Source organism: Mustela nigripes, chromosome 12, assembly GCF_022355385.1.
Source record: "Mustela nigripes isolate SB6536 chromosome 12, MUSNIG.SB6536, whole genome shotgun sequence".
Taxonomy (NCBI): Eukaryota; Metazoa; Chordata; class Mammalia; order Carnivora; family Mustelidae; genus Mustela; species Mustela nigripes.
In genome coordinates this window covers 99,595,396-99,608,262 of record NC_081568.1, presented here as the reverse complement: position 1 = coordinate 99,608,262, position 12,867 = coordinate 99,595,396, and the positions used below count along the sequence as shown (strand labels likewise).

The 12,867-nt window shown below is 42.7% G+C and overlaps 1 long non-coding RNA gene across 3 annotated transcripts in view; it reads left to right on the top strand.

Annotated features, from left to right (window-relative positions):
* Positions 1–10,549, top strand: part of LOC132027947 (uncharacterized) — a 145,554-nt gene extending 135,005 nt beyond the window's left edge. For all 3 annotated transcript variants that reach the window (XR_009407271.1, XR_009407269.1, XR_009407272.1), the window contains 4 exons: positions 3,699–3,832; positions 6,640–6,729; positions 10,135–10,243; positions 10,464–10,549. This is a non-coding gene — a long non-coding RNA (uncharacterized LOC132027947). The remainder of the gene's footprint in view (positions 1–3,698; positions 3,833–6,639; positions 6,730–10,134; positions 10,244–10,463) is intronic.
* Positions 10,550–12,867: the final 2,318 nt, after the last annotated feature.

The window sequence follows — 12,867 nt, the reverse complement described above, 5'->3', positions numbered from 1 at the left end:
CCACTCAGCTAATTAAATCAGCCCCTACCTCACCCAACCTGAGCTTCCCTGTCAAGTGCTGATCTCTGGGGGATGCAAAACAAGTGGCCAAAAGCACATCTCCAGCTCTGAGCATACCATTTCCACCTGTACTCTGGAATGTATCACAGACCCTAGAACCATGTGCTGGAGTGCCAGCCATATTAGACTCATTTCACACAGCCTCACAGAGCAGCTGCCTGTGGATGGCCACGGCTGCTGTTGAGTGTACCCAGAGTGGCGGGGCACACCTGTTTAGGATGGGAAATGAAGAAGGGGACCATGTCCAAAAGCAGTCACAGTGGGGACTGAAGAAGGCAGGGTGTAATTACCTTTGCTGCACCTCTCTGCCTCCCCAACATCAAGGGAGTTTATGAATTCCTCCTGATTTAAACAATTAAAAAAAACCCATATATGGTCCTAATGCCAGGCAAAGGTGGATTACAGAAACAGTAAAATCTGCCTCTAGAGAGGAGATGACACCGGGAAGGAGAATATAGCCACTACAAACCACATTTCTGAAGGCTCTGCTCTAGGCAGATAAGACAAAGCCTGAATTTAGCATTTAAAAAAAAAAATACTGAAGCAACTAATTTTCTGTAAACATATATTTTATGTGAAAGTAGTCATGGCATACCAGAGGAAGGCTATTTTTGTCGCCCTTCTCCTAAAGCAGCACGTTTTACATAGATGCAGGGGGCTTCCCCACTAATAAATGACTGCATGACAGGCCCTTCTGTCCATTAAAATGGACTCTTTCATCAGGAAGATGATGTCTGCATTTTTTATGATATTTCTTAACCAGGAATTTCTGTACTCATTTTTTCCTTTTACCTCTTTAAAAAATTATTAAATATAGCACACTTATAGAAAAGTGCATAAAATATTAATGTAGAGCCTAACAAAGAATGAAGATGAAGTCACCTTGATCTATTTCAAGGAACGGCACATTGTCACAACCCAGAAGCCCTCGTGTTACTTTTCCCCCAACCCTCTCATCTCTCCATGGAGGCTTCTCTGTTCTGGCTTTTAGAGTGACCACAGCTGTCCTTTTCTTTACAGTGTGAACACCTCTGTATCCTTAAATAGTATAGCTTAGTTTTGTCTGCTCTGAATTTTATAAAGAAAATCAGAGTGTATATTATTTTGTGTCTTGGCTTCTTTCACTCTACATTGTTTATAAGCTTCATTTATGTTGATACACCTCTAGTTTATTTGTTTCCCCTGTCATGTAGTGTCCCCCTGTATGAATATACCACAATTTACCCACTCCCACTGGCCATTTTCTGCTACATTTCTGTTTGTCTCCTGGTGTACCTGTTTCTCTAGGGGTTTTATCTAGTCTTGATGATATTTAATCTGGAAGTCTTGAAAAGATCAGGAAGAGTTTATAGGTCCCTATAAGAAAAAAGACATGCCAGGCACAGGGAATAGAGGGATGCAACCATGTGGTATGTTGGGAGAACCACGGTCCTGTATTATCAGGGTGTGATGCTAGAGCAATTCTAAAGAGAGTTCCTGATAGGAACAGGACTGTAAGTGTTACAGTGAACATTTATAATATAGGGTAACAGACACATTTTGAATCATTACCTTCACTGTGCAGGACGTGCAGGCTAATTAGAGTGGGACTATGTAGTTGGACCCAGTTATTGTGGGGCTGAGATCAATTCTGGGCAGCCTTATATGCTAGGGATCATCACATGTTAAATGGCAAAACAACATTCATCTTATAGCCCTGTCTGAGCTGGTAAGTAGGTGCCCAGGGTACTGTGTTTTGAGGAATCTGAGGCTATGTCTTGTATCAGCCGGAAAGCCTTGACTGAGCGTGGGGCTCATGTGTCATGGAGTTGCTGATTTGTATCCAAATGCCTCTCTCTGCAGTAGATGGGGCCACTCTGGGAGAGCCCTCCACAATCCAGCTCATGCTGGTCTATGTATTGTTTACATTATTACATGTACAGTGCTGCTCTAATCACCACAGTTGCCACTGTCAACAGCATCAGCCATCTGTGTGCCTGGGAAGAACAGCTACTGGGGCAAACAAAATTTACCCCCTGTTGGCTTTCAAATAATAGCACCAGGAGGTACTGAATGTCAAGGTCTTATCTGAGGAATGATAAAACAAGGAGCTTGGAGCTTCGTGTGCTATCATTAGAGCAACCACATTTGTTATAGAAAAACGAATGACAATTTATGTTTTGAGTCTCTCTTTCTCTCTTAAACCACAACATTCTGTGCCACGAGCTGAAATGGTCCAGTATCTATAGAAGGCTGGTTTGATTCATGACTCTAACCATGTCAGTTCTGTGGTATTAAAAATAAGCCCTTGAAATTAGAGCAAGGGTTTGCTTCAGGTAACCTGGTTATGGAACATGTGCGCATCAGAGTCAGTGACCAGGAAGAAAAAGATCTATGTGCTAAATTCATATTATCAATGGGTTAATGGTGCACCTGTGGAAGACAAAGATGAGTTTCCTCATGAAAAAGCCATGTTCTGAGTGTTGCCTTAGCAGTGGGACCCAGATAGGCGGGCAGACTACAGTCCTAGGAGATGACGCACAGTAAACCTAATAGACCTCTGACTTAATATACAGAGACAAGAAACTAGACACTTCCAATGCCATACAAGTACATCTAAGGGTAGCTCCTGTTTGCCTGTGGTAGAAAAAATGACCACAAAACATTTCACACTGACATGGAGGCCGAAAATCCCAGTAGAAACCTTTCTTTGTTGTGTGAACTGGATAGGTTCTTTACCATTAGTGAATTTCAGGTTGCTCCTCTGTAAAATGAGAAAACTACTTCACAGTGTTGTTAAGTGGATCTAATCAAATGAGACTGTGTATATAAAAGTCATGAGTAAATTATATAGCACTGTACAATATTATGTATTAGTAGTAGTAGTAGTACCCCATATGGATATTTCAAGGTTCAAAAGAGATCATGTATTTGAAATCGTGTGGAAAACTCTGGAAGGGTACAAATGTAGAGTGGTAGTTGAACTAATAGCATCAAGGCTTTTATGGGTGGCTAGAGATGCTGTGAGACATATGTGAAAGAGGGTATAAGAGCACTGTGGAAATAAAAAGTTCAGAGCATTTTTTAAAATGGGAGATGAGCCCTGGAATTTTCCAGAACAGAAACATCAATTGTCATCAATGTCAATGGAACTGTGAACAGGTTAGAAGTCATCGTTCAGCCAAGTCCTGAACATTTTGTATTTAATAGGCATTTTTGGTTATAAGAAAAGGAGACTGACTCAGGTTACAAGAAAGAAATGGAGATTCATTGATGGATACATGTAGACAGAGATCTGTACCACACCTCATGGGAAATTGCAAACAGCCAAGTCCCATGGAGAATGGAATGCACAGCAGGAACTGGGAGGTTATGTAGGATGAAAAGCAACTGTAGGAACTGGATTATCTTGTTGCCCTAGAGCGACAGGAGTTTCTAATTTTCTTCTGTTCATGTCCCTACACAACCAAGAAGCTCATCTTCTCCTCAGTATGTCACTTGGTTTCTGCTTTCTAGTACTCCATCCAGACTTACCTCAGCTCCTGCCTGCCCACGGTTTGTCTTGCCTGTGGCTTCTACTGTTCTACGTTCCTGCTGATTGTTTCTTAACTTCTGTTTCCTTCCCACCTTCCAACTCACAAATCTCTCTCTCTCTCTAGTTCACATTTAGACTCTTCAGGAGAGAGAATCTGAGACGTTCCATTTATCCCATTGTCTGCTGGATGTGACTTTTGTGTCAGGCCAACTCAGACTGACTGCTCTTAGGTCTGACTAGTTACCTGTGGTCCAGGAGGTAAGTCACATGGTATGAATATACCAATGTATCCCTCAAGAACCCCTTCGCTTGGGGCTGTCAGTTGGGACCCTCTTGGCAGGGTGTGAGGCAGGAATCTGTTGGTGGGCACATCTTCTACAGCTTCAGGATGTATGTGAGGGTTCTTGGAGCTCTGTGGTTTACTTTCCATTACTAAGTCAGTAGAAACCCTGTAAGGAACTTTCTTTTAGGACAAACAAATTAAACATACCCATACCCCATACAAAAATATGATGATGATGGTAGAGAAGATGGAGGAGGAGGAGGAAAGAGAAAGAAGAAAAGTGTGAAGATTTTGAGATATCTTGTGTGAAAGCCTTTCTCTGAAAGCCACTCTGAAAAGAGATAGGAAATGTATGTTCTCGAGTGCCAGGAATAGTGTACTTGGCCCAAATTGAGAATTATTTCAGATTCTGGTTATTTTACCTAAAGTAGAAGCAAAGAAGCTTCTTCAAGATCCTTAAGAATCCCAGAATTTTGGAACAGAAAGAAAGCTTGAGGTAACCCCCCTCTTCGTTTTGCAAGGTCTAACCCCTTCACCATAGAGAAACAGAAATGTAGGTCCCTAGGGAGAGAGTGCCTTTGCTCTGTGACTGCAGAACAAAGGAATGGTTTCAGCTAAGGGATTCTCTGCCCTCAAACTGCTAACTCTGGTCAGATGGATCCCACTGGGACCCTTGTGGAGATGAAAACTTGATTGGCTTGAAAAGTTTACCCCTGCCATTTGGGGTAGCTGGCCTGGAATGGTTGTCAATATTGCTTTTATAAAACAGAAATCTGCTTTTTCTAAGAGGGTGGTGTATTTTCTGAAATTTGTCTTTAGCCCTTGGGTGTTTCCATGTCATTTCTGTATGTCCCATTCTCACCTCCAATTGACTCAGCCTCAAAGTTGTTCTCAAATATCTAGAAGAAGGAGCCATCTTGGTCTCTGGTTGGCCTATTAAGGCTGTGGCCACTAAGAGCAAAAACAAACCAAACACCACTAGCGAAATGCCCCGGCAGCTAAACCAAACTCTGAAACTTAATCACACAAACAATGGCCATCCTGGGTGAGCCTTTTTATAAATTTGGTGTCCTGCCAACAAAAAACATAAACAATGTTGCCACTGGATTTTTAAAAAACTTCACGAATTACGGTGATAGCCAAGATTCCCATTATTTTTAAGTGATAAACAAAATAACTAAAATATGCATTAGGTATCTGCAGTTTTAACTGCATGGCTTTGGGCAAGTTACTTAGTCTTTGTACTTTACTTTGTTTCTCATCTGAACACTGGATTATTAATTATCCTAGCCCTGTGTATGGCTTATAGCAAGTGTTTAATAAATACCACCTATTAATATTACATACCATTTTATTTAGTCATCTTAAGAACTTTATGAAGAATGAAACTTCTGTGAAGTGAAGTAATTAACTTAATTTCTAGAAGGTACTAAGGGAGATAGAGGAATAGGAAACAAATTTTCTGACTTCAGTTAGGTGGCCTTTTTGCTCATCAGAACTACTACCCACAAACGCTATAGTTGGGAGAATGTTCTGGAGAAGGTCCCAGAGCTGGAAAATATCTTCCTGCTTTTCTCTTCTTCCCCAAAGAGGGCTGAGTAGGGGGAACCTGGATCTGAGTCTCCGCACCCAGGATTCAGGGGCCCCACCGCAGTCCCTATCTCGAGGTTCCTTTCCTACCGGGCATCTTTTGAGAACTTCTTGAATGTTCACCACCCCTCTTCCCTGAAAGGTGGAAGGATCCTCGACTCTGGAGGTGTTTGAGGAGAACTGTGTCCCTCCTCCACCTCTGCCTATGGTTGGGCCTGTCTTCCATTCCTTAAGAGACCTCAAGCACTTCTTGCCACAGAAGCAAGGCTCCTTGCCTCGGAAAATCAACATAAGGCTCACCAAGTTTCACTTCCTTCTTGGGGTAGCTAATGTGCATGGAGTTACTCAATAAGATTTATCAAGGGGCCCACATAAAACATGGCAGATTTTTCTTAGGTGATGAAAAAGGTGGCCCTTCCTGGGGAAAGGCCACCCTGCTGGCCACCCCTTCCAAAATACTCCTGTGGACTAAAGTTCTAGAAAGTCCAAGGAATGGCATGGGCATGATTTTATTGGCACCTGTAAATAGGCAAATTGGCAGCTCTTCATTTTCTTCTTCATGGACAGATGTGGCAGTGGAGCTTGTCCTTAGATGCCTGCCAGAGGCTAATTTGACTGCAGTTGGTATTGTGGAAGAGATCAGTGAAAACTGAAGTGAAAGGAAAACTAGGATTCAGAGAAACCAGGAAGAGTCTGGAACAGGACTCGTGTGTAGGTCATCTGGAAAGCATGTACCCTTAGGAACTATGCATCATAATAGCCTTGAGAAGAGAACATGGGTGGGACGAGGTAGAGAAATGTCCGTGCGCCCAGAAACCCACTCAAACGCACACACAGCCACATGTGAACCCCTAAAACAAATGTGGCTCCTAAGACTTAGCCCCCAGCTTATTACGTAATCACTGAACTTGCTGGCTTGCTTGTGTGACTCAGGAAAAGATTTAGACTATTTCCACTCCTTCCATAGACCACTCCTAAATGACCAGATGAGAACAAGTCCATGGCCTGACCTATCTGCCAGCAGCCCATGAATGTTCCAGACGGTGCAGAACTCACAGCAAAGGAATTAATATTCTCCTTGTTCCCCATCCCCCCACCATGAAGAAACAAAGGCCTCCACTCTTGACCCTGGCATTCCCTTGCTGCTGTCTTCTCTTCCATGACACCTAGGTTTGATTTTTCTTTATCTTAGGTATTCCAGTGAATATTTGCTGAATTTTAATTTAGATTGAATGCAATTCAGAAGACTGAGGCCTTCCAAATTTCAAACCTCCTGAGAAAGGTGTGTATGTGTGTGTAAGAAAGAAAATTTCTCTGCTTGTCTCCTCACCGAAAGGTCTTCTGGGATCTCTGAGCTCAACCCAAGGAAGAAAGCAGATTGGTTACCTCTGTCTGGTGGGTTTTATCAAAATGTGATAAAACAAAGTAATGAAAAATGGTGGGCTGAATTCATTATCATTCAGCGAGGGGCTCTGTGCAGGTAACGGGGCTGTAACTCACTTGCCTCATGACAGTTTTTATTGCTCTGTTTCAGTGCAGTTTTGCAGAGTGAGGGGAATTGCCCTATACAACAGATGTGGGGGACCTTTTTCTTTTTCCCTGTCCTGTGGACGGGCCCTGAGGCTCAGTGCAGTGACTCACTGCTGTGGTATTATATGCCTCCAGATTAAATGTGTGCTGTGGAAAGTGTGGGGCAGGATTTATCAGTGAGAGTTCTTTCTTTGAAGTATCAGGGCAGGCTACTTGGCTGATGGTTTCTGGAACCTGGCCAAGCCCCAATATGCTGTGAAAATAGCCGTCTTAGGTTTTCTTGGCACACGAGCACATTTGCCCTTGATTCTCAGACCTCCACTGCTTTCTGATGTCTTTGAGGCAAGTGTTCTTGGGAATTAGGGCCCAGGGCCAGATTGTAACCCTGCCTGTTTGTGCCCCTTCAAATGCTCCCCTCTGAACATGGTTTTGATGGCTCCAGATACCGGTTGTAACACCAACTTGAATAAGGATATCCTTGAGTTCCCAAATACAGGCTGGCCTCCTGAGTTGCTTTCAGGCATTTGTGTATAAATTTCTCCCTAACTCGCATTTCCTGCTGCCCTGCCCCCACTAACAAAATGTGGATGCTTAAGGGGTTTTACTGCAACAGTGCTTTCCACTACAATGTGTCTTTGCATTTCCAGCTTGAAACTAATGCAATATGCATGTGGAGAAAAACCTCAGTGCCATTACAACTCTACCAGTAAATTAAGAAAAAAAAAATCCACCATTCTCTAGTGAAAAATCTATCATCTATCTGCCTGCCATCTTTCTCCTCCTACCTCTACTCATTGTCATACTGTTATTAATTTTGAGAACAAAGGACATAAAAAGCTAATTATGTGAGATTCCCAGACACCCTTCCAGAGGTGAATACATTGGCTACATTTCTCATCACCCAGCTATGTGTAATAAATAGCTTCCTTGTAAATGCAGATTTCCCAATAGACTCCCCATTTCAGGTTTCCCTCTAGCCTGAGAACCAGACTCTGTCCTTCCTGATTTAAATCTTGCCAGCCTGTGTTGGAGAAGCCATGGATAACCTTGCTGAGCATCTATCTGCCTCTACTTGCTGAGAGGGCAGACTCTTTAATAAGGGCAACCTGATGAGATGGGACTTGGATCTGAGAGAGGGCTCAGAAAGCTGTCGTGTCCATGTCCATTTACCTCCTGGTTGAAGATGTAAATGAATGTAGTTGCCAGCTGGGTTCTGTTATGAACTGACTTGTCCCCAGCCTCCAAATTCCTATGTTCACGTCCTAACTCCATCACCTTGGAAGGTGACCTTATTCGGAGATGGACACTTTGCAGAAATAATCAAATTAAAATGGGATCCTTAGGGCAGGCCCACATCCAATATGACTCGTATCTTACAAAAAAGGGAAATTCAGGGACACTCACACACAGGGAGAATGACATATGAATGTAAAATAGTCACACACAAGCCAAGGAGAGAGGTCTGGAACGGATCCTTTCCTTTAGCCCCCAGAAGGGACTGACCCTGCTGACACCTTGACCTCGGACTTCTGCCTTCCAGAACTGTGAGACAATACATTTCTGTTTTCTAAGCCATTTAGTCTGTGGTACTTAGTTACAGTAGCCCTAGTAAACTAATATAGGTCTCTTGGACAGCAGACTCTGAGGAAGGGGTTGGCATGAAGGAAGTTTGTAAGGGAGTACTTTTGGGATAAATTCCTGTAGAAAAGAAGAGAAAGAAGCAGACTGGGAAGAGAGAGACATCAAGCTGTGCTGAGATGTACTGTGCTGAGGCCACTGAAGGCCTCAGCTGACTCCATGGGAAATTCTGGAACTCAGATGGCCCTTCGAGTTAGAATGTGGGTCTGGGCCTTTGTCCCCTCCTGTCAATCTATTTTTGGGTGTGGGCTGTCTCTGGAAGGAGGTATGACCTTGGGCAAGGTGATTTTCTTCAGCCAATATAATTCCTGAAGAAGGTTGATAGTAGGGACAGTGTTTTGGGAGCAGACCCAGCTGTTGGGGGCATGAGCCCTTCATTCCTCAGGAAGGATCTGGGTGGCACATCACAGCACCCACCATGAAGGCATGTCATAATAGATTAGTTGGCTGAAGGATGGCTTGTCATATTTCGTGATTTTCAAAATGAAGTTTAGCTTTGGAAGTTGTGGTGCTCTGTTCAGTTCACCTTTCCTCATCTATCTTAGAGATGAAGCAGGCTGTGACCCCCCCATCCTGGAGCTTCTTCTGGGAGAGAGGTGGGCTGTTGGAGGGGTATCACTCAGTATCCAGACAGAAAGACAGAAACTGCTCTGGATGGTTTACATGGAGGGGGATGAATAGAGAAAAATTTTACAAAGAAACTAGAAGGGCTGGGGGCAGCACAAAAAGGAGCGAGTTGTTCCGCAGAGATCAGGATGCTGGTTTTGCCTGGGGTTGGAGCCTACAGGCCCACACTCTCTGCTGAGCTGCTGTTGCTGCTACAATTGCTGTTGGATCTGTGCTGTTCCCTCTGAACGGGAACCCAGGATGCCACATTTTGATGCTGCTGAGACCAGGGCTGACACTGCCAGAGCTCAGATTCAACTGGAAGCTTCTGGGCCCCATCGTTGCTGGTCCCCTTACTATTGTTGTTAATGGTACTGCCAGCAACAGGCAAAAAAGCCTCTTCTTCCCCATATCTTCTAGTTTCCCCTGTAGCAAGCAGACTGGCTCCCAGTCCCCTGCTGTAGAGAGGAGAGCATGGAAGAACAGGTAGGAGTCTGGGATATCAGACGATAGTCCTCTGTGGGACCACTCTGAGGGACACTGGTCAATCAATGGTGCTGAGAAGGAGGACCAATGACTAGGAATGGAGCATCACAGAGAAATGGCCAGGAAGCTCCTTCCCAGGTCTGAGGAGGGGACCCATCCATAGAGTAGTGCACAACTTCAGAATTTGATTCATCTTCTTCTCACTACTGTCTATTTTCTGCTCCACATCTCTCTATTCCCCCTGAGGAGAAGAGAAGTTTCCCAACCTATTTCATGCCAAGGCCATCTTGGTAAAAAGGAGCTTTGTTTTGAGAGGTTATGTTAATTATGATCTTGTAGAAACCAAGGCTACTAGCTCTCAGCCAATATTCTCTTGACCACACCATGTCACTGCTACAGCCTTGCTTTCCTTTTCCTTTCTTTCCAGTTCTTAATAGGAATGCTGGGTCACCATGAAGCACAATGTGACATTGACCACAGAAGTGCCTACTTGATCAACAAAACTACCCAGGCCCTTCAGTTAAATACCTAGGAAGGTAAGAATTTCTGGTTATTTGATTGTATTCACTAAATAAATGTTCTTTGGACACATTTATTTCTCTGGGACATTAATAAAATAATAGCATCTACCTTATCATAAATAAAATTTCTTGTGTTTATTGTCTATTAACTTTTTCAAAGTGATTTTACATCATTCTTTCAGTAGCCTTGTGATATATTCTAATTTGCCCTTCATTCATCCATTTGTTTCTTCAGAAAATATTTCCTGGGTGCCAACTACAGGCAAGTGTTTATGTTACATATAGAAGAAGAATACAAAGAAGAAGAAGAGGAAGAAGGAGGAGGAGAGGAGAGGAAGGAGGATGAGGAAGGGGAAGGAGAAGAAGAAATATCCCTATAAAAGCATCTATCTTTACAAAGAAGGAATCTGCTTTTACAAATAAAGCAACTAAATTTCAGAAAGAAAACTTGTCAATGATACCAAAATTTTAGATGGGCAAACCCAAGCCATTCGGATGAACAACTCCTATCTCATTGAAAACTAAGATGACATGTTCAGTAGCATTCAATTCCAAAGATTCTAGTTAATGTCTCTTATTATCTCAAATGTCATTGATTATAGATTGATATGTGCTTGGTATAAGGTTACTATGATGATTTTCATTTGTCCTCATGGAAGGTGACAGAGCAGGCTTGATGTTTTCCACATTGCTTCTCTCTGTAGATACAAAATAAGCAATATATTGTATTCCTTCTGCCTAAGCATGTGGTTGGTATAATTTTTCCACAGACAGCTGAACTCAACAGCCTGTGCGTGGTGGTTCAACAGGAGTACAAAATGGTAGGTGATAAAAGTTGTTAGAAAAGATTCCTGGGACTTCACTAGGCACTGCTACCAGAGCCACCCAGTCAGATTACATGGCAAGCTCAAAGGTGCTGCCAACTCTTACAGACCAGATTCTTCTCACCTAGAATTTAACCCACCAACCAGATCCCATATTGCTCCTGAATTTTAGAGACTTGGTGAGAATTTTATCAAGCCAACACTGCAGTTAGTAACCACCAAGAACATTATTTTAGCCAGCTAGCAATTTCTTTCAATCATGAGATATCTTTGAGTATTTCTTCAAATCATACTTCTGATTTCAAATAATAAGCTGAACACATTCTTCTCTCTTTTGAGCTATCAGTGCGCTCAGCAGAGGCACTGATGTTACCATGGTTTCCTTAGTGATGCAGGTGTTAGGAAGGGAGAGAGAGTGTGGTTGGAGGAGGCAGAGAATGAGTAGAGAAAGGGACCTTGATATTCTTTGTCGGGGGTGCCAGCAAGATTGCACTCTGCATGTTGGGAATGAGGGTCCCACTGGTGAAAATCACCCTGGCAACGGAAGCTTTGTTCCCCTTACTTAAAAATTGTGAAGCATATTCTGTGAGGCAGGTATTTTTTTATTTTAACTCCTAGAATAGACAACTAATTTTTCCTGATACATCTGGGATGTTTCCTTAAGACCACAAAGAAGAGAAGGCAGTTTTGTGTTGCCACAGTTGTATATGGGTTTAATTTGAAACTATTAGTTTCATTAGTCTTTATATTCTAATTATATCTCTACATTTCACCCTGTAACACTTTATTGCTCAAACAATTTGGCTCAGAAAGTAATTGCCATGCTCTTGCATAGAGAATATACAAAACAAAGGATTATTGTGCCAGGGCTGGAAGGAGTGTTTTTGATTAATTGTCATCCCCTTTGGTGTTTTCAGTAGGAGCCAGCCCCGAATGTTCAGGAAGGCATCTGAGTGTTTGGGAGCCATCAAGCAAGCCCTGCTAGGGTGTGGGCTTCCCTGGACAGGTTTCTGACTAACCACCCACTCCTATCAGGACTTAAGGACAACATTTATTAAGGTTTTCTTAGGATGCTAGGAAATCTGTTGTCCCGACAGAATGAGAGAAGATATTTACAAATGACATATCAGATAAAGGGCTAGTATCCAGAATCTGTAAAGAACTTCTCAAACTCAACACCCAAAGAACAAATAATCCAATCACAAAATGGGCAGAAGATACGAACAGACGTTTCTGCAAAGAAGACATCCAAATGGCCAACAGACACATGAAAAAGTGCTTAACATCACCCGGCATCAGGGAAATACAAATCAAAACCACAATGAGATACCACCTTACACCAGTCAGAATGGCTAAAATTAACAAGTCGGGAAATGACAATTGTTGGTGAGGATGCGGAGAAAGGGGAACTCTCCTATACTGTTGGTGGGAATGCAAGTTTGTGCAGCCACTCTGGAAAACAGTATGGAGGTTCCTCAAAAAGTTGGAAATAGAGCTACCTTACAACCTAGCAATTGCACTAATGGGTATTTACCCTAAATATACAAATGTTATGATCTGGAGGGGCATGTGCACCCCAATGTTTGCAACAGCAATGTCCACAATAGCCAAACTATGGAAAGAGCTGAGATGTTCATTAACAGAAGAATGGATAAAGAAGATGTTTTATACACACACACACACACACACACACACACAAATCATATGTAATTGTCTTTCTCTGATGCTAAGCAAACAAATCAATCAGAGAAAAACAGTTATCATATGATCTCACTGATATGAGGGATTTGAGAAAAAAGACAGAGGATCATAGGG